The 27622-nt window shown below is 37.8% G+C and overlaps 1 pseudogene; it reads right to left on the reverse strand.

The window, feature by feature from the left end:
- Positions 1-27622, reverse strand: part of LOC115418291 (ribonucleoprotein PTB-binding 2-like) — a 250586-nt pseudogene that overhangs the window by 21719 nt on the left and 201245 nt on the right.

Genomic DNA, 27622 nt, shown 5'->3' on the forward strand with positions numbered 1-27622 from the left:
GTCCTAATTTTAGATTTTAATTGTGCGTGCTCTTCTTTAAGAGAGCTCCCCCACCTCCCATCTTCTCTCCTTCCTGTTCTCATTTGTTCCGCTAATGTCACACAATTTCATTTTAATACCTGATTAGCCATTCATCAAATAATGAAGCCGAAAGAGGTGATTACACTATATAGCAGGGTTTAACAGAGCGATGGGCTCTTACAGTGGATATTTGATTATAACTCAAGCCTCTTAGGAAAAGATAGACCGGGGTTCAGAACAGTGGTATGCCGGAAAGACTGAAAAAAAAAAGTTTGAAAGTGTCCGATGTGTATGCAAATCGCTTTAATATGACACGTCTTCTTTCACTGTCTTCTAATTTTTTATGCTCACAGCTTTAATTCAATCAGTTTTTGTCCTTAATTATATTCCTTTACTTCTTAATTCAATGTATAATCTTAATTAAATATTGAAAATACATCAATTGTATGTGCAGTTGTTATGTGTTTTTTTAATAATATAAGTTTAAAATGCAAGTTCTTTTTCTACATATCTCTGAATTTCCCTCGGGATCAATAAAGTATCTATCTATCTATCTATCTACTATCTATCTATCTATCTATCTATCTATCTATCTATCTATCTATATATCTATCTATCCATCCCTCCATCATCCATCCTCCATCATCCATCTCTCCATCTATCCATCCATCTATCCCTCTATAAGTCCATCCATCACCTCCACCAACCATCCATCCTCCATCTATCTATCTGTCCCTCCATCATCCATCTCTCCATCTATCCCTCATCTATCTATCATCCCTCTATCCCTCTGTAAGTCCGTCCATCTAGCCGTCCGTCCATCCATCCATCCATCCATCCATCCATCTCTCTATCTATCCCTCCATCTATCCATCTCCCCATCTATCCATCATCTATCCATCCATCTATAAGTCCGTACGTCCATCCGTACGTCTGTCTATCTATCTATCTATCTATCTATCTATCTATCTATCTATCTATCTATCTATCTATCTATCTATCTATCTATCTATCTATCTATCTATCTATCTATCCCTCCATCATCCATCCCTCCATCATCCATCTCTCCATCTATCCATCCATCTATCCCTCTATAAGTCCATCCGTCCATCCATCCACCAACCATCCATCCATCCATCTATCTGTCCCTCCATCATCCATCTCTCCATCTATCCATCATCTATCTATCATCCATCTATCCCTCTGTAAGTCCGTCCATCTAGCCGTCCGTCCATCCATCCATCCATCCATCCATCCATCCATCCATCTCTCTATCTATCCCTCCATCTATCCATCTCCCCATCTATCCATCATCTATCCATCCATCTATAAGTCCGTACGTCCATCCGTACGTCTATCTATCTATCTATCTGCTGTCTGTGTCTGTGTCTGTCTGTCGTCTGTCTGTCTGTCTGTCTGTCTGTCTGTCTGTCTGTCTGTCTGCCTGTCTATCTATTTTCCTTTACACAATTAATTTGTATGTCAATATTTTTCTACTCTACTAGTTTTAATACTTACATACAGGTCACAAATGTTTTGGTGGCGAAAAAAGGTGATGTTTCATTTTTTTCACGACAAAGTGAATTTTTCCAAGCTACCGCAGTTTGAATATAAGTATCAGCCAATCATTTGTGTGAACCAGACATCATGTGACATCACCACTGATAGAGCTGGATCTGTGGATTTCCAACTATACTTCCACCCACACAGAGTATTGACTAGCCTGACGTGAAAATGTTTTAATCTTTTAGTGTGTAAAGGCACACAGTATTAGGGTCACATAAGAAATAAAAACAGTTGTCACTATGAGGAAAAAGTTTGAAAAAAAATCAAGATAAAACTCATAATTTTATGAGAATAAAATCAAATACAAAAGAGTCATAATTTTGCAAAAATAAAGTCGTAATATTTAGAGAATAAAGCTGTAGTTTAAAAAAAAACTCAAATTAATGAAAATAATATCGTACTTTAATGAGATTAAAGTCATCATATTTCGAGAATAAACCATATTACAAGAATAAACTTGTAAGTTAAAAAGAGGTGGGAAAATATAATTTACAAGAATAAAGTCGTACCCACTCATCGCATAATGGAAAACTTGGAACACTTTGTGAGATTCTACTGTCATTTGGGGTTTACACACGAACAAATACGGAGCCTATTAGCCCCGCCCCTCAACACATTAGCATTAGTCGTCCGGTCCAACAGAAGTGAAAGTTGCTGCTTCGCTTCTTATATTAGCTGTAATCGGAAGCTCTCTCAACAATGAGGCTTAAGGCTTACAATTTCTAAATTATGACTTTATCACACTATTGTGAATTTATTTTCAAAGTATTACGACTTTAATCTCATAAAAGTACAACATTGTTTTCGTTAAATTATGAGTTTTTTTAAAAATATGATTTTATTCTGTTAATATTATGGCTTTATTCTCGAAATATTATGACTTTAATCTCATAAAATTATTACTCTTTTTGTATTTGACTTATTTCTCATAAAATTACTTTCTCATGGTGAGAAGTGTTTTTATTTTCTTATGTGGCCCTAATATGTCATCATATAAAGGCCTTAAGATCCAGCTATGACTGTTTCAGTGTTGTTGTTTATCAGCTGTAGGATGCAGAACAATAGAATGCTGTCCATGAACTGTACTCGGGTTTTGTTGTTCATCAATAAAGCTCTCCTGCACTGAACACCAGGGATGTGCAGAATTATTTTTTCTTCAGACAGAAACGACATGAGCGAATGCAACATGTTAATTCTGGATAAATTTCCTTTTATACCTTTAAAATTGTACACAATCTCAAACTTTATCATGAAACATTTGCGTAAAAATCTGCATCCGACAGACACAAACGTGCAAAACAAAAAACAAAATTTGACACAAATTCTGAACAGGTCCTGTTACTTTAGTAACTTTAACAAAATGTTTATATTTTGTATCTTTTTTAATTTTTCTGTTGCATTTGACACATTGTCTTATGCTGCTGTACATTTGAATTTCCCTCTTGGGGGATCAATAAAATATATCTTATCTATATTCTATATAGATATTTTGTATAGATCCATTTAGTTTTATACTGTTTTGTGGTTGTTATTTCAGCTGGTTCTGGAATAAAGGCAAGTTGTTTGTCATTTTTAGACATGTCTATTTTACATGTTTGCTATTTTTTCCACCTATTCACGTCATCATTTAATCAAACTGAAGAAACGAATCAATAGATTAACTGATTACAAAAACAATCGATAGCTGCAGCTCTAGTTAGTCTTGCTAGTTTGCTTAGTTTTTTTTTAAGATTTGCTTATTTATATTTTTAGACTCTCTTTTTAGATTTTTTTTAGACTTGTTATTAAATTTTGTTAGATATGCTTCGTTATATTTACATAAGCTCCTCATTTCAAGTTAAATTGTTATAGTTCTTTTGCTTAGATGGTATGTGCCGGCGAAAGAGTACCTGCAAGGTAAGAATTTCATAGTACGATGTAACCGTTTGGTTCTCTGTGCACATGACAGATAAATTTATTCCACTCTAATCTATTCTTCTATTCTACTCTAATCTGATTTGAACTGAATGCGTTTCCTTCTGTCTAGAGGTTGACGGATATGAGTTTTTCTAAGGCCGATGCCGATTTTTAAAAAATTTGGTCAGATGATTGGCCAGTATCTACAGCTGATTTTTGAAGCCACTATTTAAGGCCTTTTTTTTTTTTTTTTTAAAGCATACTGACCGTAAAATACAATTGAAACACTCTGATAATTAAAATTTTTATGCAGCGATATAAATGGCATTATTAAAAGGCAAGGCAAGGCAGATTTATTTGTATAACACAATTCATACACAGGGCAAGTCACAAAACACGTACACATTGTACTCTTAACATTTATTGAACTTCATGTGGTGCCCACACAGGAGGCAGATCAAATATCTTGGAACATTTTTACTACTGATCACATATCAGCTTTCAAAAAAAATAAGGCTGATGGCCTATATTGAAAAAAATCTATATACTGGCCTGATATATCGGTCTGCCTCTAGTAAATTTCCATGGACCACAACTGGAGTGGATAGGACTTGACCTCTATAACACCCATCTGTCCATTTGAGAGGGATTTTAAGACCATTGTAATCACCTGTCTGGACGGACCTCCTCACCCTCACTCATCTCATCTTACTAAATCAGGGGTCAGCAACCCTAGTCCTAGAGAGCCACTGTCCTGCATGTTTTAGATGGTTCCTTCTTCCAGCACACCTGGTGGTCGTTACCAGGCTTCTGCAGAGCTTGATGATAGGCTTATCATTTGAATCAGGTGTTTGGAAGAGAGATACATCTAAAACATAGGATGGTGGCTCTCTAGGACCAGGGTTGCTGACCCCTGTACTAGATGGACCCCCTCATGTGCCCCCATGTTAGGGATGCACCGATACCACTTTTTTCCAGACTGAGTACGAGTACTTACATTTGAGTACTTGCCGATACCGAGTACCGATACGAGTACTTAATAATCCCATTCCAGTTCTTAGTTCCTTTTGTAAATGTGCTTTATTGTCGTTGTCATTAGTCTGACTGGAACAAAGTGCTGCTACTGACATTTAATGTGTTGGAATGAGCGTTTCTCAATTAATCCACCAGGGGGCGCCGCTCTGAATTAACCATACTGGATAAATACCACAAAGAAGAGTAAAGTTTTTGGAGAAGAAGAAGAAAGTCAGTAATAACAAACATGGATATGACAGAGGTAACACTAATGTGATACTAATGTTGCAACGTTTTCGCTGGTAAGGTTTAAAAGTTAGCTTCAGCAGGAAGAGAAAAGAGAATGAGTGATAAGTTTGGTTTTCACTTCTGCTGGCGGCGGTCCACACCACTCCGTACTCCCGCTGGTATCCTCATTCTGTTTACGCATCTGCGAGCACCTGGTAAATGGGTGGAATGTACGCACAGGACGGACAGAACACTCCGTCCATATCTGTCTGCGTCTGTAACGTTACTGTCAGTCAGCGTTACTTTTATCACCGTCATTTATTTTGAAAAATCTCCACACTCTTCACACTCCCCACACATTATTCCTCCTCCTCGTACCTGCTGAACTGAACTGTGAATGTCAAACGGCCGTAAGTGGTATCGATGCATTTGTATCGGATTACTTTTACGAGTATGAGTACACCCATTGAGTATTGGAGCCGATGCCGATACTGGTATCGGTATCAGTACATCCCTACCCCATGTACCTGGTTCACATGATAAGCCTATCATCAAGCTCTGCAGGAGCCTGATAATGACCTTCAGGCGTGCTGGAAGAGGGAAACATCTAAAACATGCAGGATACCGGCCCTCAAGGACCAGGATTGGACACACCTGATCTATAACCTGTCCGTCCAGGGGAGCGGATCTCTCCTTCACTGTGATTCTCCCCAAGGTTTCTCTTTTTCCACTGGGTTTTTGGAGTTTTTCCTTGCCGAGAAAGAGGGTCTAAGGACGGGGGATGCCCAGGACATTAATCCATTTCCTTCATCTACTGGTTATTGACTGTTGTTTGTTTTCATATCTAACACTGGGTTACAAAAAAATGTTTTTTGCAAGTTGTCTAGGTTTTTTCAACTGAATTAGAACCATTTTGCACCGCTAAATCCAAAAATGACATCTGTTTTTCTCAATCAGGTCAGGTTTTTTGCTAATTTGATTTGGAAAAATTTGATCTTCTCACAAAATTGATTACATTTTTGTGACTTTATCAGTTGATTTTTTTTATATAGTTCTCACCCAAAATAGGTTTTAAGAGAAAAAAAATCATTTTCTAACAGGATGTATTTATTATTTATTATGTATTCACCACAGATGTAGCTACGTCAGGCTTATTTTTGCAAGATCTTCTAGTCGAAGCCATTTCATTCACCTGTAATATTAAAAAAAACATTAATCATAAATTGGCAAAAGTAAAATCTTCAGAACTCGTTTATTGCAAGAAATATGAAAGAATTTTGTATCATATGATGTGAAAATGCCCATAAATGTAAGCAAAAATGTTAAAAAACCAATATGTAGCATAGTTCAGAAAGTTGACCTGATTGAGCAAAATTAATGTGATTTTTGGATTCATCACACCAAAATTATCCTAAATCAGCTCAAAAAACTTCAACAATAAATTTGTTGTTGACCAGTGTAATTCTGTAAAGCACTGTGAGGCAACCTTGTTGTGATATAGGACTCTATAAAGAAAACTGAGTTGAATCAGTGTTATTAAGACACTAGAATCCTCATCATCACAGACCCACAGTCTATTCCAGTCATACCTCCTCTTTTCCCAGTGTGGTACGGTCTCATGAGGATCTGCAGAGCAGCAGGGTTGGTCATACTGGTCAGCAGCTGGGCCAGGTTGGGTTCTGGTAGCAATCCTTTTCTGTTACTCAGAATCTGGATAGAAAATCACACAAATACGAGAACAGAGTATGTTAATGTGTGCGTGTACAGTATGTGTTTTTGATCTTGTCATTAGGCGCCGCTGATGTATGTAGTCATCATTTCACCAGTTTACATCATCAGGATATGTCTGCCGTGTCAGCACAGCGGAGTCGATCTGGGACGCAAAAAGAAGGCAAGAAAGGAAGAGAAAGGGACAGAGCTGAGGGGGAAGGAATGTAGAACGAAGGTGAAAAACAAGGAGGGAGGACAGACAGAGTGGAGTGAAATAGTTTAAGACAACATTTGCAGAGAACAGACCTCCTTTCAGACATGAACTGGACCCAGATTCTCCATCTGAGAGGCCAGTCTGTAGAGAAACGGCAGATGAAATACATTAACAGGCCGGAGCAAAGCCACGTTTCCCAATTTAAAATAATGTCTATGATTAAAGCTGATTACTCGCCTCTTATGATGCTTACACAGGACTCACGCAGATATCCATACTAATGCTGTACGCTTATGAACACTTTCACTCTTGTGTAGCTGCTTTTGTTCACAGTTGATATGTTAAAACGCTCTTAGCACCCAAATAAGCAGCTAAAATAAAAGGCTGTTAACTACTGTGGCTTTCAGGACAGTTTTGTTCACTCAGTAACCACAGATATGACAATTAAAATCACTCGATTGAGCTTTTTATCTGTTATTATTCCTATTAATATGTAAAAGAATGATAAAAAAATATGTAAACGGATGAAAAGTAGCTGCTGCAGTGTGTTTTTCAGCCCCACAGAGGAGAAAAGAACACTGTTTATAATTAGCGCTCACTTCACTAGTGACAGAAAATATGTTCAGTAAAAATAGTGTTTTCCACTTCATACTAAAAGACTTGACATTATAGTCAGTACCGTCTCCTGGACATCCTGCACACCTTGCCAATGGACTCACTTTTGTGTGTGTGTCTATTTTTACTTGACTGTTTTATAATTGATGTGTGTATTTTACTTGAGCACCTTACACAACATAAAATCAAATTCTGTACAGCAGTATTGTGCAATGACAATAAAGCTTATTCTATTCTATTCTATTCTATTTTACACAAGTGTAACAAAGAATCACGTCCTTAACCTTCTGGTATCTGGGTGCACCTTTTAAGCACACTTCGCACTTCGTTTTAAAAAACTTCATGTAATTTTTCACAATTTAAATAAGGTTAGAATTCAAAAGTTGTTCATTTTTGCATGATCTTTAAAATTCTGGCCACCAACTAAAATGTGCACATTGTAAACAAAAGAAAATTACAAGACTAGCATCTGTCTCCCAAGTGTGCCTAAAACGCACTATTTCTTCCACTTGATATGTATGATTAGGGCTGGTCCTTGATTTACAAAAAAAAAAAAAAAATCAAATTAGAGCAGAAAAATAAATCAATATATAATATTTAATAGTTTGATTTATAGGTGTGCATTTTACGCACACTTGGTGACAGATGCTAGTATTTTTTAACATTTGACCTAGTGCCAAAAATAATAATGCAAATTAACCAGTGTTGGAGTTAATCATTGACATATGCCAGGATGAAAAAATCAAATAATATGTGACCCACTTTTTATGTGGCATATTGAAAAAACTTAATTTCTTTTGTTTTGCATCCAGAAAAATGGTTTGTTTACATTACAAATACAGCATTTAAAGGGTTAAAAAGTGTGACAATGATTGAGTATTTGGTATTTTTTATTTACGGCTCAAGTTGATGAAATAGAAAAAAGTCTGAAAGAATTAAAAACAAACTGTATGAAAATTTTTTGACATTAATCCATAATTGTGCGAAATAGGCACACTTGGTGCTTAGTAAGGGCCTTGCTAGACGGGATACCAGAGGGTTAATAAAGGTTGTACCTGCAGTTTCTGGTCAGGAAACTATTTGGACATTATAAAATCCCTATTCTTTTACATTTGACTAGAGCCTGACCGATATGGGATTTTGGGGCCGATGCCGACGCCGATATTGGGAGCTAAGAAAACATTATGTCCGATGTTGGCCAATAACCGATATATTGGCCAATATATGAAATAAGAACATTGATCTACACAGGATATAATAGTCCTATATTAGATAATGGTGGACATGGGGATTAACAGTTGCATAAATCTTTATTTATCTCACAAAGATAATTTACACAACCTTAAAATTCTGTATAATAGTCTATAATAGTCTGATATTAGACTAGTATGTGACCCATGAGGAACCACAGGTTGTAGATGTGATAGTTTTTATGCTGGAGAGAGCAGACTTTTGGGAAAATATGTGAGTCTATAATTAGTGACAAAAATTGTTTGGTAAATAATTTTTTAAAATGTAAGCAACAAGTAATATTGTTGAGCCGCATTATGTAATAAATTCCCATTATGTAATAAAAGTTCAAAATGTAATAAGAATGTCACGTCATCTTGTAATAAAGCCACATTATGTAATAAACTGACGCATTTTGTAATAAACTACGTCAATGCATTATAGAGTAAATTTTTTCACATTATGTAGTAAGTTACTACAATTTGACAAATTTATTACAAAATGCACTTGACACATTTTTATTTAAAAAAAAAAAGTAATAACATTGTTCATTATGTAATAACAATCCAAATTGATATAATTTCAGAGCAATTTAGAAGAAATTAGTCACAGGAGCTACAGGTAATGTAATCAGAACTTTAACCACAGTTTAAAGATTAATTTAGCACATTGTTATTATAGCCGTGTCAGTTGTGTCTGATACAGTATATTATGTTGTTGGAAATGAACCATGTTATAACATTTTCCTGAAAATAAAAATGTGTCAAGTGCATTTTGTAATAAATTTCTCAAATTGTAGTAAATTACTACATAATGCGAAAAAATTTACTACATAACGCATTGAGGTAGTTTATTACAAAATGCGTCAGTTTATTACATAATGCGGCTTTATTACAAGATAGGTGACATTCTTATACATTTTGAACTTTTATTACATAGCGGCTCAACAAATATACAGTATTAATACCCAGTGTGTCTGCAGAATGAAACTGAGTGTCTGAAGGGGATAGCGGTCTGTGATTTTTTTTTTTTTTTTTTTGGGGGGGGGGGGGTAGCGTGATTGTCAGAGCAGAAGTGAAAGTATAACTGACACATTTTACTTTTCCTCTTACTCTGGGCAGCACAGACACACAAGAGCAGCGAGCGACAGAATCTCTGCGCAGCAAAAAAGTTCATACATCGGTTACATATTGTCCGATGTTGATTAATCGGTGATACGCTATAATCTGCTCTACATTTGACAGCACTTTATTTCAATTTATTTGTGATCATCATGCATGAGTCACCTTTCAAAAGCTGATTTTCAAACATATGATCACAGACGATGACAGAGAAAATGCAGAAAATAGAAATGCATGATAAAACAGCCTCGTCGTGTCAACATTTTAGAGACCGTCCTAATAACCTCCCAAATGGTGTGTTCAGGGAGTTGATGTTGTGTTAACAGGAGCCAGTGGGAGCGTGGCAGTTTGCACCCTGGTTGCACCATTGGTACTAGAGTTACTGACTTACGTTTTCATCCTGCAGCAGAGCTCAGTTTAATATTACTCGCTCAATTGTTGCAGGCCGCTTTGTTTTACTGTATTTTGCCTCGTTTCGTGTGTATTTTTTGCTATTGATTACGCTCTTTTAATGGAAACACAACGCAAGCCATGTTTTACTCGGTGTCTCCTTACATTTCATTTGATGTGGGGCCGAATTTCCAGGAACTTAACAGATCTCTCCAGACTTGCGCTTAATCGAAAGACGCACTGTAAAAGCACATTCACCCAAATAAAATTAAATCACTCATTACGCGGAGCAAATTTAATTCGGCAGACTCCAATGAAATCCTATTGAATTAAGAGTGCGTCAAATCGAATGGAGCAGCCCTTTTCTCTGGTAGATTCTCCTCGGCAGTGACAGTGCAGCGGCAGTACTCGCCGGCTGGCCCAAAGACACGGCTATTTAAAACAACATTAAGCAGGATGGTGATATTTCCTCCTTTTCTGCCGCGAGCTACGGCATGACTTCAGCTCAAGTCAACCTTGTTTCCTTGCTGTCACATCCTGAAGATAGAGCATTTTTGATGGGGATGGAGAGAGTTTGACTCCGGTCTGACAGCGAGACAGGAAGACTCTACTGCACACATACAGTAAGTGTGTTGATGTGTGCGTATGTGTGTGTGTGTGGCGGCTTGTGAGTCCATGAACACCAGTGTTGAACAAGGCCAGTTGTAGCTGACAGCGTCTTTCAAGGGAAGGAGGAAGACAGGAGGAGGAGGAGGAGGAGGAGGAGGAAGAGGAGGAGGAGAGCTCTCATTTCTTTCTGCTGGAGAAAATGTCAGCATGCATCAGTCTGTTTGGCTACTGGCACAAAATCCAGCCACACACCCACACACTAACATACACACACAAGCCAGGGAGGTAAGCCGCGAAGAAGGAAGGCGAGAACTATTGCGAAAGGAGAAGAGGAGGGAGGGAGGGAAAAGGGAGGGAGGAGGAGGCCATCTGGTCCTCACTGTTCACACTCACATTGGCGAACTGTAGAAATGAGAGAATTGCCTTAGAAAAGAAGTGTAGCAAGGAGTAGGTCTTGATCTCTTTCTCTAAAGGTCTGATTTGGTTTTTTTTTTTCCCTTTCCTGGCTGCTCACATTCACTATAATAATCTTAAAAGAAGCCTCAGGGCATAAATGTAACCCTGGAATCTTCAACAGGTTCAAATGTGTCCTGTCTGTCTGTCTCCATCTTCTGTCTTGTTAGCTTTCTCATCGCTTCCATTTTCTAGTTTCAATCAATGTCCCTTTGTTCATTTATTCTTTTTTATTCTTCAATAAGCTTCCTTTACATATTCATCAAGAAACACCCTTTTGTTAAGAAAAAAAAAAAAAAAAACACTGACTACTGCTGCTCGCTTTTGCAGCATTTATCTTAAAGTGGTTTCCATATCTACTACTGATATACCAAACTCAGCAGGGGGAAGTCGCCGAGCAGAACATACACTACAAATAGGGCTGGGTATCATGGCCAATTTCCATAATAGATTCGATTTCGATTCATAAGGTTCTGAATCGATTAATCACGATTCGATTCGATTCAGTATTAATTGATCGATTCAGAGTAATTTAGTGATACCAAAGTACAATTTCAAACCCAGATCTGAAAAATCTTCCTCTGTATCATCTCCTCTTCTACTAGTGTTTCTGAAGTAGACTATTCCCGTCCTGTATGTCCTGCTCTTGAGTGCAAGACAGTGCTATTTTTAAAAACGGTGTACAGTATATAGCAAAACATATGTTGTTACTCTCTACATAAATGTAAAAACAAATGTACAGTCTCTCTCTGTCAACTACTGTACTGATAAACATCAATTATGGGGCTAACATCCTCTGGGAACACAGAAATGAATAGTGGGATATCATCTGCATAGCTATAAACTCAGTGTTGTCCTTTCTAATGACAGTGTTGAGTGGTAGCACATTAATTAAATACTGAAAATGCCTGAACCTTGCGAGACCCCCTAGGTTATTTCTGTTTTCTCTGAGACAAACACATGATCTTCAAAGACCAGGACACTGAGATCTGGGACAACCTGGTCTAAGAGCTCATTTTAATCATTAATTCCTATGTTTTTGAACCATTTTAACCAGCACAGTCTCTGTGATATGGTGGGCACGGAAACAATTTACTACAATTAACTCAAAAACACCTTTTCTTCTAAAGTCATACCAAAAGGGGCAGGGCTTGAAGAAGACTTAAAATGATTTTTTGAGAACTAGTCTTAAGGTGTCAAGGAGAGTTCTTGTATACAGAGTAGTTAAAAATGCTTAATGATTCTTCTGAATGGCAGTTAATCCTAAAACGCCAAACGTATCATATTTGATACATGAGTTTTGAAGCCCTCTACATGATCAGTGGGATATTTTTTTTTCTTGAAAAACCTGATGTATACAATTAGATACATGTAATACACAGATAATCCCCCGGGGGGAGGAATTCGATCACTAGAGGCCTTTCCAGTGTCACTACAAGATTGTAATTAATGAGGAAGGAGGCAGAACTTTCCTAATTTTGAAAAGGAATTACCAATTTCTTAGATATGTTTGTGTTATTACCTCCGCCAAGGAGGTTATGTTTTGCTGGCACTGGTTTGTCTGTCTGTCTGTCTGTTCTTGTGCAAGATAACTCAAAAAGTTAGGGATGGATTTGGATGAAAATTTCAGGAAATGTTATATGGGCACAAGGAAGAATGACTAAATTTTGGTGATGATTGGGGGGGGGCACTGATCTGCCTTGGCGGAGGTCTGCACTCTCTGAGTGCTTTTCTACTACTATGTTTTTGTTTGTTCAAAAAATATTTGAGCATTGAGACCTGATGTATCAAATATGATAGAAAATTTAAACTCATACATGGAAATTGATATTTGGGGGGAAAAAATGGGGTTGTTCAGAAGGACCAATAAAGGCTTCAGTTTCAAAGAACTGGAATTTTCTGTCAATGATTTAATGGTTCAGGCTTCACAGGGTTAAGTGAGCATAAAGGGGGTTTTAACTGAGACCACCTAACTAATCACCACTGAAGCCACTAGAATAAAGAGTACAATGCAGTATATTGTCTAATTAATATTCATTATAACTGTTTAAATGAAACACACTCTATTGTTTTCTCCCCACTTTTGTATCTCAACACTGAATGTACTGTATGAGAACATGGTTCTATATAAAGTCCATGTACCCCAGTAGACTAGCAGTACTGTTCCTGTACTGATTGGCACTCAAATGTATTTACATCCTGTGTTTGGGGATCTGCTGGTGTGCATCTATGTAGATGTCTGTGTGAGTACGGGTGTCATATTGTATTGCAGGCTGGGAGTGTGGTTTATTTCAGGCAGCAGGAGACTGTGGAGGAGCCCAATCAGTCTATAGAACTATAATTATCATGTCAGTGCTTCTCTGCTACCACAGTACAGAGTAGGAGGGATACCACAGTTACAAAGACTATTTCAGCCAGAGGGTGTTCATGCATGTGCACCATGTCAAACCTCAGTATATCTTAAACCTGGATGTGCAATGGACAGTTGGCATTTGCTTCACAATTAGATGGAGCTGTGAGCTTGTCAACTTGTTGGAGGGGGTGTATTTGTGGCACAAGCACCAAATTTTGGCTTTAGAGAAATTGTAGACACGAGGAACTATCTGTGAAAAATCATAATGGTAAAAGTCAAACGTGTCCAGTTACAACTAAAACTCCCTATTCTTAAAAGGAGATGGGTTCCAGTTTTTGATTACCTCCGCCAAGGAGGTTATGTTTTTGCCAGGGTTTGTTTGTCTGTCTGTTTGTTTGTCTGTCCGTTAGTGTGCAACATAACTCAAAAAGTTATGGACAGATTTTGATGAAATTTTCGGGGTTTGTTGGAAATGGGATAAGGAAGAAATGATTAAGTTTTGGTGGGGGGGGGGGGGGGGGGGGCCCATGGGGGGGGCCACTGATCAGCCTTGGCGGAGGTCTGCGCTCTCCGAGTGCTTCTAGTCTAAAAATAAGATCTTATATCTCACTGAAAAGTTACTCTTTAGGTGATTATGTCTTACGGGTGGTGGGGGGCACTGATCAGCCTTGGCGGAGGTCTGCGCTCTCCGAGTGCTTCTAGTTACCTCTTTTTTTGATTACCTGTTTTTTTTTTCCATTGATGTAACCCTTAGTTGATATATACAGTTGTGCTCATAAGTTTACATACTCTAACAGAATTTTTGATTCTTTGGCTATTTTTCAGAGAATATGAATTCTCCTTACCTTAGAATACCTTAAAATTGCCGGATATTGTATATTAAAATATTAGAGATGATTATAAAGTAAAAAATAATATTGTTCCAAATACCATTCAAGTTCTTTAAATTAAGAGACAGTAACTATAATTTACGAGGTCTTTATATTGTTGAATGTATGAAAGTGAGGACAAATGTAAAGTCCGATGTATTTCGGTTGTGGGTGTGAAATTATGGAATGGACTTGATGATGAATTTAAGTTGTTCACTTCTCTGATAAAGTTTAAAAAATGCCTTAAGTATAAGATCACTCAGGAATATTAAGTGGAGATGGTAGATGTGTTTTTGTTTTGGTATTGATTCTTTTGTTATAATGACAGTGCTCAATGATGTACACATTTAAATTAACCCTTTCATGCATGAATTGTGAGAACCTGAGTCAAGATTTATTTTTTGAGTGTTTTTATTCCTCCTTAGCCATGAAAAAAAAAAATGTGATTGAGGGTTTTTTTTTCTATGGAGTTACAAAAATATCCATGCATTTGATTTTTGAAGTAAAGAAACATGTTTAAAACCAAATATCAGAAAGTGATATGAAAACAATGAAATAAAAACATTTTTAATGCTGCTAATCTGATGTCTTCTCACATTTTAACATATTCTAATGCTAGTAATTACTCACTTCATGGAGATAATATGCAAAAAAAAACCTTTTTGTCTAAACAAATAATTGATTTACACTCAAGCATGTTCATGCAGATCAGGTTTATCAAGAACAGCACAGTTACAGTAATGGTATGATTGCCAATGTATGGGATGATGCATAAGTGTCTACTGTGTTGGCTGATATGAAACTAAAAAACAAAACCCATTAATACACAAGAGAACAGCTGTAGAATAACTGTCCACTGTAGTGACCTATGCATGAAAGGGTTAATGTAAGCGGTGTGTCAGGTGAAAAGGATAGGCCAAAAATAAGCCTCTGCTCCAAGCCTATTCCTTTTTTTGGTTTTTGTGTTTATTGCGGTTGTTGTACTGTGTGTGGTGATTACAGTGCAAACCAAAAATAAACCATTCATTCATTCATAATATAAAAACTTTTCTTTCACTTGTGGCTAGTGGTTGGGTGAAGCCATTTATTATCAAACAAATGTATTTGTTCTTTTTAAATCATACTGACAACAGAAATTATCCAAATGACCCTGATCAAAAGATGACATACCCTAATTCTTCATCCTCCCTTTAAACATCAATGACAGTTTGAAGTCTTTTGTGGTAGTTATGGATGAGGCTCTTTATTTTCTCAGATGGTAAAGCTGCCCATTCTTCTTGACAAAACACCTTCAGTTCCTTTAAGATTTTGGGTTTTCTTGCATGAACTGCATGTTTGAGACCTCCCAGGGCTCAAAATTAACTTTTGACCTAGGAGCACTGTGCTCCTAACCCTAAAAAGTTAGGAGCACAGGCTAAAATCTAGGCGCACCACTATTATATAAAAAATTTGGAGAACAAGCAAAACTCTTGGCCATACCAAGTAATATTCCTATATGTATTTAAGCAATGTTAACAACCTAGAATAAAGTATTTGAATAGAGTATGAAAGAAAAAGCTTACATTGACACAGGTGCAAAACAATTGTCAATGTGTGGTATATACTTTAGTTGGTTCTTGGAGAAGAAAGACGAATCACACCATTATTTGCAACAACCAACTTTTTTATTTCATGGCCTAAAGGCCCTTAGGGGCCGTTTACACGGCGTCGGCTTCAGTCGACTCCGGGAAGATTTCATCGCGGATTAGCCTTCTGTTAACATGGAAACGGTGCCTAGAGTGCCTGAATCCGGAAACTTTTGATACCAGGGTCCAGGGTGGAACGTTATCGATACGCTCCGCATTCCAGCTCCGTGTTAACGCGAGTCGGAGTTCCGGGGTAAAATATGACGTCACCGCATGCGCGCGCAGCCAAGAACCGCCAGTTAACCCACTCCGGGCCAGTTGGTGGCGGTAATGCGCCTCCAAGCTGGTTTGCCAGCCTCTATGACACAATAAAGCTGCAGAAAAAGAAGGAACAACCACAACAACAATGGCCGGTTTCAGAACAACATACGTGCTGCTAACTGTGCTCAGCTCGTCTGTCCAGACAAAGAAGTCCTGCGTCTTTGTACGACCACTCGCCATTGTTGTTTGTAAATAGTGTTGTCCGCCTCCTCCTCTTCTTCTTCTCCTCATTTAAAGGCTGTCTAAACCGGAAATTGTTTGTGCGCAGGCGCCTGTTTTACCACCACTGTTTCACTACAGCTCTACATCGCCAGCTACTGGTCTGGCATGGCCACTACAGCGTATTCAGCCGTCCTCGCGGACTCATGTTAACGCAGATCGTTATCATAGCGGCGGCGTCTTAACGCGGAATGATTTTATAACGCAAAGGAGAAATCTTTGCGGAGTGTTGCCGTGTAAACGTACCCTTAGTCACTGTGGTCTACACCACACCTGAAGTCAGGAGATTGTTTCAAACGTCGGTGGAGTTATTTGATCCCTTTGTTTATGCCGCCTGCGCACGCGAGGGGCGGGGACTAGATTTTCCGCTTCAGTCAGCGGGGCGTGGAGCTTGTTTATTTTCAGCTGACGAGTTACTTCTGCAGCCATTATTCTAGGCGCACGTATTAATTTTGCTCATTTTTTTATTGGCGCACCGTGCGATCGTAATCTCAAAAACAGTCGCACTACCGAAATTCTCAGGCGCATGCGACCGTAATTCAGTCGCAGTCACGAGCCCTGCCTCCCCAAAGTGGCTCATCAATTTCCCATCGAGAGGACTAACGTGCTGTTTAGCGTCTTCCATTGGTTCTGTTGCCTGTCATCACCAGATCAACTGCTCATTTGCACATGCATGACGATAACTCTACTTGGACAAACTGACCAAAATGTGTTTCCAGAGACATTCAGAGTCATTCTGCACAACAGATGGGTTAATTGCATTAAAATTTTTAATCAGATTAATCCATCATTATGATTAATCTGTGTTAATGCGTTAATTTTGACAGCCTTAAAAAAAAATCTTAATGGTGTTTCATGAAGTCACGTCACAGGAATATGTTTTAAAATGTAAGTTTTAAAAGATTTTCCTCCTGCATTAGAGTCTGAACCAGGTCATCGATCGGTGGATTCAGATGCCGCTTCACGGACTAACAATGAGCGAACACTGCCATGCATTTACTGTATGTAACAGCAAATGGCTCCATGTCACGTCCTTCAGGTACATTTGCATATAATAAGCACTTCACACACAAGCAGCAAATCCAGCACAGAGATCCTCGATGCACACACACACAAACCACCGTACATCACTACCCCTCTTACTCTTCTCCGTTTTACTTTGTCATGCCAGATGCTTTTCCGTGCATCCCAAACTCTGCTATAATTGCTGCAATCAGGTGTTGCATCTGTTCTGGCCTTTGGTAACACACACACTTTCAGCTCACTAATCACCTGTGGCTTCTAAGTTTCCGTGGGTGGAAAGTTGTTAATGTCACCTCTGATCACTTACAGGCTTTGCTTACTGTTTCTTGTGGCCAAAATATACAGAATTCAGAATTTAATATCTTCCAGATACGGTAGGTGCTGAACATTTAGCAGGAGTTTTATTAACAGTACAGTCAGGTCCACATATACAGGGTGGGGAAGCAACATTTACAATATTTTCAGGCAGGGATTGAAAGACAGTGTATGACCAATTAGTTTTGAAAGTCATGAGAATTTAAATCTTCAAATCATATTTTACTGCATTTCTAATGGTCTTGTTGTCTACCTCAAGTTCAATTGCCATTTTTCTCATGGATTTGGTTGGATCCTTTAGGATTTTGGATTTGAGAGCTTTAATAAAAGCTTGTATGTTTTTTGTTGCTTCCTCCACTTCCAGACTTTCTCATAATAGTTTTGCTCATAGTCATTCTCTTCTTTCCATTATAAACAGTCTTTATGGACACTCCAACTATTTTTGAAATCTCCTTTGGTGTGACGAGTGCATTCAGCAAATCACACACTCTTTGACGTTTGCTTTCCTGATTACTCATATGGGCAAAAGTTTCTGAAAAGGTATGGATAATAGTGTTAGGTATGATTATGACATCAATATATGTTTGGTTTCAAAACAACTGACGTAGTGCCTGCTGAGAAAAACAACTAAATGTTCATTGTAAATTTTGCTTCCCCACCCTGTATTTGAACAGTGACACTAATTTTGTCATTTTGCCTCTCGACACCACCACAGTGGATGTGAAATGAAGCAATTAAGATGTGATTGAAGCGTGGACTTTAGCCGCCTCCTTCCTTTTTAAAAAAACAAACTGTTGATTTTAACACTCCTGAAGTTTTCACTCGCTCTGATAGATTTATTTTTGCTTTTTTTTTTTTTAGCTGAATGACAGTTTCCCTCACATGCATTGACACCTGTTTGGACTCATATTGGGAATTCCAGCAGCCAAATGCAAATTCAGTGTTCAGAATCAACCCCCGACCATTTATGTTATTAATTTGTCACTGAATAACCAGGCAATAGGCACATCTGGACAGGAAGTTGCTTGTCAGTCAATTGTCCAGTAACTTTTGAACCTCAGAAGATGGGGACTTTGTTTATTCCTTTGTTACAATTTTTCACAACTTTTTTTTTTTTATAGTTATTATATAGCTTTTTTTCTTATGGCATTTGCTGTCTATATATTTGGTGTTGTGCTGCTTTCGGAACCTCAATTTCCTGAGTTTCCTACCCAAAAGATCAATAAAGTTCTATCTAATCTGATCTAATCTAATCTGATCTAATGTTGTTCTTTTTTTTTTTTTCTATTATTTGATTTTTTGTGTATTGTTTTCATGATTATTTTTCTATTGTTTGATTTTTTTATTTGTGTATTGTTTATTATTATTATTATTATTATTGTTATTATTATTATTATTTTTGTTTCATATGTTTTGTATTATGTCTGTGTCTGAAATAAACTATCCTAAACCTAAACCTAAATGTTTTACACAGTCGGTGCCCAAAAGCATCTGATCTAAAATATTTAAAAACTTGTGAACCACTGATTCTGTCAATACATTTAATTAACTCAGGTAAAATAGTTTCTTAGATTTTCAGCAACATCAGTTGCGTCTTTTTTGGGTCTGTACTGAACATGGAAACACCATCATGTCCTGCACCATAGATTCATCAATAAAATCCATGTAGTTTGACAAACGACAGTAGTTGTGCACTCATATTTTGTGTTCAGTTAATTATATATTTTGCCGAAAAAGTCACTTATTCTTCAGTTTTGTCCATTTTGATAGAATAACCTTTGAATTTGCTCTGCGCTTTTATGACTATCTACATGCTCAGTAAATTAAATATATCTCCTTTATTTAACCAGGTAAAAACGCCTCATTGAGATTGCAAATCTCTTTTTCAAGAGTGACCTGGCCAAGCAGCATAACACACAGTTTCTGACAAGACAAAACATAACACATTAAAAAAAAGCACTTACAATCGATAGTGACAAAACAATAATTTGCGATATATACAATATATGAGATGTAGGAATAAGACTAAGGAATAATGACATGTAGAGGACAATACAAGAAAAAAATTGATAAATCACTGTGGAAAAGTTAACTGTAGAGAAAAAATTACTTTGAAGTTGCCACAAAAATAGTTCTAGGTCTTTGATCATTAAAATTGTTGTATTTCCTAAAGGGTAAAAGGGTATTAGTGTTAAACCATCCTTTCAGATCCACTATGGTGTGCAGAGGCAAAATTATTTGTGCACGTTCCACATACTTATGGACCTGACTGTAATCCAAAAAACTTTTTATTAAATCACATGTTATGAGAGGATTCCAAGTTCATGACACAAGTACTTTTTCCTCTTTGTACATGGGATTGATGTAAGAAAAAAAATTAAAAATCATTCTCTACAGATAGCTCCAGCTTTAAAGTAAACCTGTGGAGGTGCCGCAGGTCTATTTTAACATAACAACTGGCACAAATAGGAAGAGAAGAGGGCACTTGAGGACCCCAGGGACACACTGTACAGTATCTGCACTCACACACTCCTCTAACATTTAAATAAGTGGCTGGTGAACTATTACGCCTCTCAGAGGATTCATTAAATTCACAGTGACATAACCTGATGCACTCGGAGGTCAAAATGTTTACGATAGCGTCTGGTAGTTGACATTTAAGCTCAGACGGTATGTGTGTTATGTGTTTGTCGTATGAGGACGTGTGCTGTGCTTCTCGGGCGTACTCACCATACCCTGGGCGGCGATGAGTGCGGCCAGGGTGCTTCTCCCTGAGGTGGGGGGGGAGCAGAGTGACAGTCGGACCACCTGCCCCCCCACCGGCGTTCGGTCCATCTCTGTCAGAACGGCCTCCGCCTGCTCTGCGCTCTCGTACTCCACCACACCGAAGCCTCGCACCGGGCTGCCTTCATCCTGAGCGAGCTGGAACGCGGACAAAAAAATACAGTCAATGCTAAATTATCAATTTACCAATGTATATAGTCAACTTCAGCATAAAAAAAGCCCACATATTCTCTCACTACAGGGTGGGGAAGCAAAATGTACAATATTTTGAGGCAGGGATTGAAAGACGGTGTATGACCAATTAGTTTATTGAAAGTCATGACAATTTATTTGCCACAAGAAAATTACATAATAGAAAACGTTTTTATTCTATGTGTCCTCCTTCCCTCTCAATAACTGCCTTCACACACTTCCTGAAACTTGCGCAAGTGTTCCTCAATATTCGGGTGACAACTTCTCCCATTCTCTTTAATAGTATCTTCCAGACTTTCTCGTAATAGTTTTGCTCATAGTCATTCTCTTCTTTCCATTATAAACAGTCTTTATGGACACTCCAACTATTTTTGAAATCTCCGTTGGTGTGACGAGTGCATTCAGCAAATCACACACTCTTTGACATTTGCTTTCCTGATTACTCATATGGGCAAAAGTTTCTGAAAAGGTATGGATAATAGTGTTAGGTATGATTATGACATCAATATATGTTTGGTTTCAAAACAATTGACGTAGTGCCTGCTGAGAAAAAACAACTAAATGTTCATTGTAAATTTTGCTTCCCCACCCTGTACTATCATTTATACTACAGTATGCATCACTATGATTATGCTTATGTTGCTACCCCTATTATTACCTCTGCTAGGAGGTATTGTGATTACTTTGCTTTGTGTGTTGGTTTGTTTGAGTGTTTGTTTGTTTGTTAGCAACTTTATGGGAAAACTATTACAACCATCTTTACCAAATTGTACCCACAGATAGGCCTCGGCCCGGGACCAACCCATTAAATTTTGGGCCAAGTAGGCCAGAGCTCAAGGTCACAGCTAGGTCACAAAATCTACAATTTTCCTATCTGTCATCATTGAGTAATTTTCGAAAATTCATAAAAAATTCAAAACGACTCCAATTAGCCTCCAATTTGATACACCTGTACCTTATAACAATATCTTTTATCTGGCACAAAATTGTCCACATACACTGTGGAATGTGGACTCTGTGGACATTTACATTTAACACTGAAAATCCCACTTACGACACATTTTTCATTATAACTCAACAAATATTGATTGGAACTTAATCTAATTTGACATACACATGACTGGTACTAAGCTTCTACTTTTTCTGCTGTATGGAACAACCTTGAAACTGTTAAATTTAAAAAGAAACAGTCAATCCACACATGCACACTGTTCGGGGTGCTTGGCGGAGGTTTGTGTTCTCTGGACACTTGTTGTTACTACTATTATTACTAATTTTTTTTTTTTAATCATTTATATTTAGACTTTTATGTTGTTGGTCTGTTACTTTTCAGTTTTTAGCTGTTTTATTCCTTTAGGGGTGGGGGGTGGAAAGAGTGCACAAAGGAGAATTGCAAAATGTAAGGCCCAGTATCACTAAGTTTGTACTGTTTCTGAATGATTTTCTTTTGTGAAATAAAAAGATATTTAAAAAAAAAAACAAAAAAAAAAACAGCTCACATAGCAACCTTCTATACTAAGAAACAGGAGTAATACCTCAGGGCATTGCCTCTTTATCACATACTTCCTAATATTAACAAAACAACAACACTGTTTATGTGAGTCAGGAGTTAAATGGCTATCGTGAAAGACACATTGGATTGAGTGTTACTAAATGACTAAAAAACAAAACAAGTGTAGCCAATTACCATTCTTATCAAATCTCGCTTTCACATCCATACATACTCCAAAAACATTTAACATAAATTGATTCTATTTTTCTTCTTTTTGCACTCATTTGTGTCTTCTTGGTTATTGTCTTCTTAATTTCTAAACCTCTTGGTGATTTTTGTCTCACCTGCACAGTTTATTGCATTTGACATTTGTTTTTGCTTTTCACTGCAAACAAATGATATATTTACGATTTGCTATGTTAGTTACTTTTTTGTAATGAGCAAACAGGTGAGTTTTCAGTCAGATCATATGTGTAGGTAAATGAAGAAGTTGTACATTAGTTATAAGGATGAAACTAATATCAAGGGAGATATAAATCTAGGATCACAACTAAAAAATAGACAGTTCTGTGCAAAAGTCTTAGGCCACCTTAAGAATTGTTGTTTTTGCAGGGTTGAAATGAGCATACAGTAGAGTAAAAAAGTATTTAGTTAGCCACTGATTTTGCAAGTTCTCCTACTTAGAAAGATGAGAGAGGTCTGTAATTTTCATCAGAGGTACACTTCAACTATGAGAGACAAAATGAGAAAAAAAAAAAAAATCCAGGAAATCACATTGTAGGATTTTTTTTTACTTTATTTTTTATTGTTTTAATATAAAATACAAAACAAGCAGAAACAGTCACAGGTACATTCAGACATTTACGTACTGTTTACTGTCCACAGATTGAATGAAAAAGTCCCGTTTTTTTCCCAGTGCTTTACACCCTTATGCTGTTGTAGGCGGAGATTGTATGTCATCATTTCCATTAAATGGATTTGGTTAACAATTTTTATTACCAAGGAAATTGAGGGAGGGTCCTTTTTAAGCCAGTATTTGGTGATGGCTTTTTTGCCTGCAGTATTCTAAATAAATATATGTCACTTTCCTGTAATTCCTCTGGTGGAATGCAAAAACAAAGTAGCCAATGACATATCAAAATGAACACTGTAGGATTTTTAAAGAATTTATTTTTAAATTATGGTGGAAAAAAAGTATTTGGTCACCCACAAACAAGGAAGATTTCTGGCTCTCACAGACCTGTAACAACTTCTTTAAGAAGCTCTTCTGTCCTCCACTCGTTACCTGTATTAATGGCACCTGTTTGAACTGGTTATCTGTATAAAAGACACCTGTCCACAGCCTCAAACAGTCAAGAGTCCAAACTCAACCATGGCCAAGACCAAAGAGCTGTTGAAGGACACCAGGAAGAAAACTGTAGACCTGCACCAGGCTGGGAGGAGTGAATCTACAATAGGCAAGCAGGCTGGTGTGAATAAATCCACTGTGGGAGCAATTGTAAGAAAATGGAAGACATACAAGACCATTGATAATCTCCCTCAATCTGGGGCCCCACGCAAGATCTCATCCCGTGGGGTCAAAATGATCATGAGAATGGTGAGCAAAATCCCAGAACTACACGGAGGGACCTGATGAATGACCTGCAGAGAGCTGGGACCAAAGTAACAAAGGCTCCCATCAGTAACACACTACGCCAAGAGGGGCTCAAATCCTGCAGCGCCAGGTGTGTCCCCCTGCTTAAGCCAGTACATGTCCAGGCCCGTCTGAAGTTTGCCAAAGAGCATATGGATGATCCAGAAGAGGAGTGGGAAAATATCATGTGGTCAGATGAAACCAAATAGAACTTTTTGGTAAAAACTCAACTCATTGTGTTTGGAGGAAGAAGAATGCTGAGTTGCATCCCAAGAACACCATACCTACTGTGAAGCATGGGGGTGGAAACCTCATGCTTTGGGGCTATTTTTCTGCAAAGGGGACAAGACGACTGATCCGTGTTAAGGGAAGAATGAACAGGGCCATGTATGGTGAGATTTTCAGCCAAAACCTCCTTCCATCAGTGAGAGCATTGAAGATGGAACATGGCTGGGTCTTCCAGCATGACTATGATCCCAAACACATCGCTCAGGCAACGAAAGAGTGGCTCCATAAAAAGCATTTCAAGGTCCTGGAGTGGCCTAGCCAGTCTCCAGACCTTAACCCCACAGAAAATTTGTGGAGGGAGTTGAAAGTCCGTGTTGCTCAGCGATAGCCCCAAAACATCACTGCTCTAGAAGAGATCTACAGGAGGAATAGGCCAAAATACCAGCTACAGTGTGTGCAAACCTGGTGAAGACTTACAGGAAACGTTTGACCTCTGTCATTGCAGACAAAGGTTATGTTACAAAGTATTGAGTTGAACTTTTGTTATTGTCCAAATACTTATTTTCCACCATAATTTACAAATGAGTTCTTTAAAAATCCTACAACGTGATTTCCTGGATTTTTTTCTCATTTTGTCTCTCATGGTTGAAGTGTACTTCTGATGAAAATTACAGACCCTCTCATCTTTCTAAGCAGGAGAACTTGCAAAATCAGTGGCTGACTAAATACTTTTTTGCCCCACTGTATTATTTATTTCCCATTCTGTTTTCTTCAGATACAACAAGAAAATACAGGGAATACGCCACCGCTGAATGTATATAGAGGAAACCCTGCACATGGGTTCTACTTGTGGCCACCCTGCTTCCAGAGTGTTGGCGTTCTTCACATAGGCTACATGTATTCATTTGGTACACCTCCGTAATGTAACGAAGGTCCCGAATCATGCAAAGAAAACCCTCATCCAGGGCCTTGAGGTAATCCTGAAAATATGCACACTCTAGTCTTTTGTTCACGGCACTTTATTATTCAGTTTCCAGACAGACAAGACACCATTTTGACCACAACCGGTCTCCCTCAAGTGAGAAGAAAGACGACGAACTACTGAAGTTACTGTGAAATTGATATCTCTACTGCATCTCTGACCTCTTTGCAAAATGATGGATCAGAGTTCTTTTTAATGAAAACCTAAAAAGCAGCGCCCGTTTTCCCCTCTCAAACATCACCAGTTAGCTCCAGGAGAAAGAGATATTATCACAGAGAGCTGTTTTAATAGAGTGGAAGTATTTAGAGCAGAGTTTTCCTTCAATATGCAAAAGGAAAATCCACTCACTGGTAATTCTAATAATCTAATATAAGCCACATGCTGCCTAATAGAAGCTTTTTTCTTTCGCAAGAGTGGGGAGAAACGCCTGGAAACACTTCTTTCATTTATTCTGTCTTAATAAATCACCAGAGCAAGCAGACGAGGTTCCTGCAAACAGCCTCATTTCTATTTCTAAGCCAAGTTCATGCCTCCATCTATGAACAGTAATGCAATTTTTTTTTTGCAGCAGTTGAATGGTGGGGTGTTTATATGTTTGGATTCAATGACCAAAACACAATCTCCTCCTGAACAGAACAATTCCTGCAGCTAAACTAATCATGGTGATACACTCAGCTCAGAAGTCAAAGGCATACGACTGCAATGTGTCACTGTTCACGAATTTAGATGCTTTAAAGGGTTTTGTGTAGTGTTGATATTCCAAACTCTTATCAGCTGGAGGGAGTCTTCTAACAGAACACACACACACACACACACCCAAAACCACCAATGAATCAACGGTATGTACGTATATACAGATTGTATCACACACTGAATAAAGTATAAAGCTCCTTGTTTACACACATCTGTATTATGGTATCAGAGAGTTTTCTTCAACCTAAAACTCGTAGCAGCTCATTTTGACAGTCATTCAAAATAATCTTATAATCTTCCCATGCTACATCAGCTGATAGTTTGCATTATAGCTCTCTTAGCTGAGCTCTGTTTTTTAGACAGAAAACAGCCACAGTAAAACAGTTGTGTTGGGCAGAACTGTCACAGTTTAGTCCAGTGGTTTCCAAACTTTTTTGGCTCGTGACCCCATTTTAACATCACAAATTTCTGCCGACCCCAGTCATTCAAAACAAAGACAGTTTTTTTTGTTAAAATAAATTTGTTTTTGATCATGTAATAGTTTGCTATACTATGTTGCAAATAAACATTAATTTTAGATGACATTTAGTATATAATGTATATTATTATGGACGGAGGCAGAAAAGCCAGGTGTAGATTACTGCACAAAGGGAGAATTTATTTTACTTGGTCAGGATATGTACAGTCAGTCCAGCTTGGATTTACAAGGCTGACAATTAATACTGAACAAACAAGAACTCAAACTATGAATTATGAAAGAGCTGCACCATCTGAAACCGACCACGATGAACATTTGAAAGACAAACAGAACCACAGTGCTGCAGTTTCAGCTTCAGAGTTTGTCTTTTATAGATTGTGATTGTCTCTCTCAACTCACCACAGATTTTCTATTAGTACGCTTTTTTTTAAAATTTATATCAATTACTAGAAATTTCAGGTGGCCCCATTTGAATTCCAGGCAACCCCAAGGTTGAAAAACACTGGTTTAGTCTGAATCGTGGATAAACATATGGTAACTTAGCAAAGATAATAACATTACATAATAACTTTATACCTTCATGAGTGTCTTAATCAAACCCACCCAAGTCGAGAAAACGCTGCCATTTCATCATCAAACTCCCTTCTTTTCATTTAAAGCTGTGTCCAGTGGAGAAAACAACAACAGTGCTTCTAGCTTTTATCACTTTATCACTTTCTTTGACTCTAAAATTGGTTTCCTTGTGGTTCTCATCCCATCGGGTCACTTTGTGATGCTTTCGTCAATGGCCCGTGGTGAAGAAAACTAACACCACGGGCCACTGACGAAAGCATCACCAACAGTGACTCACTACTCCAGTGGTTCCCAACCTTTTTTGGCTGGTGACCCCATTTTAACATCACAGATTTCTGATGACCGCAAACATTCAAAACAGACATTTTTAAAAATTTTTTTTGTTGCTAGAATTAATTTCTTTTCGATCATGTAATAGTTTGCTATACTATGTTGCAAATAAACATTAATTTTAGACGACATTTAGTCTATATAATGTATATATATGGACGGAGGCAGAAAAGCTAGGTGTAGATTACTGCACAAAGGGAGAATTTTATTTTCCTTGGTCAGGATATGTACAGTCAGTCCAGCTTGGATTTATAAGGCTGATAATTAATACTGAACAAACAAGAACTCAAACTATGAATTATGAAAGAGCTACAGCATCTGAAACCAACCACAATGAACATTTGAAAGATAAACAGAACCACAGTGCTGCAGTTTCAGACACACAGGTTGTCATGTCTTTTATGTATTGGGATTGTCTCTCTCAACACACCATATAATTTTTAAT

The sequence above is a fragment of the Sphaeramia orbicularis genome, chromosome 4, assembly GCF_902148855.1.
Source record: "Sphaeramia orbicularis chromosome 4, fSphaOr1.1, whole genome shotgun sequence".
Taxonomy (NCBI): domain Eukaryota; kingdom Metazoa; phylum Chordata; class Actinopteri; order Kurtiformes; family Apogonidae; genus Sphaeramia; species Sphaeramia orbicularis.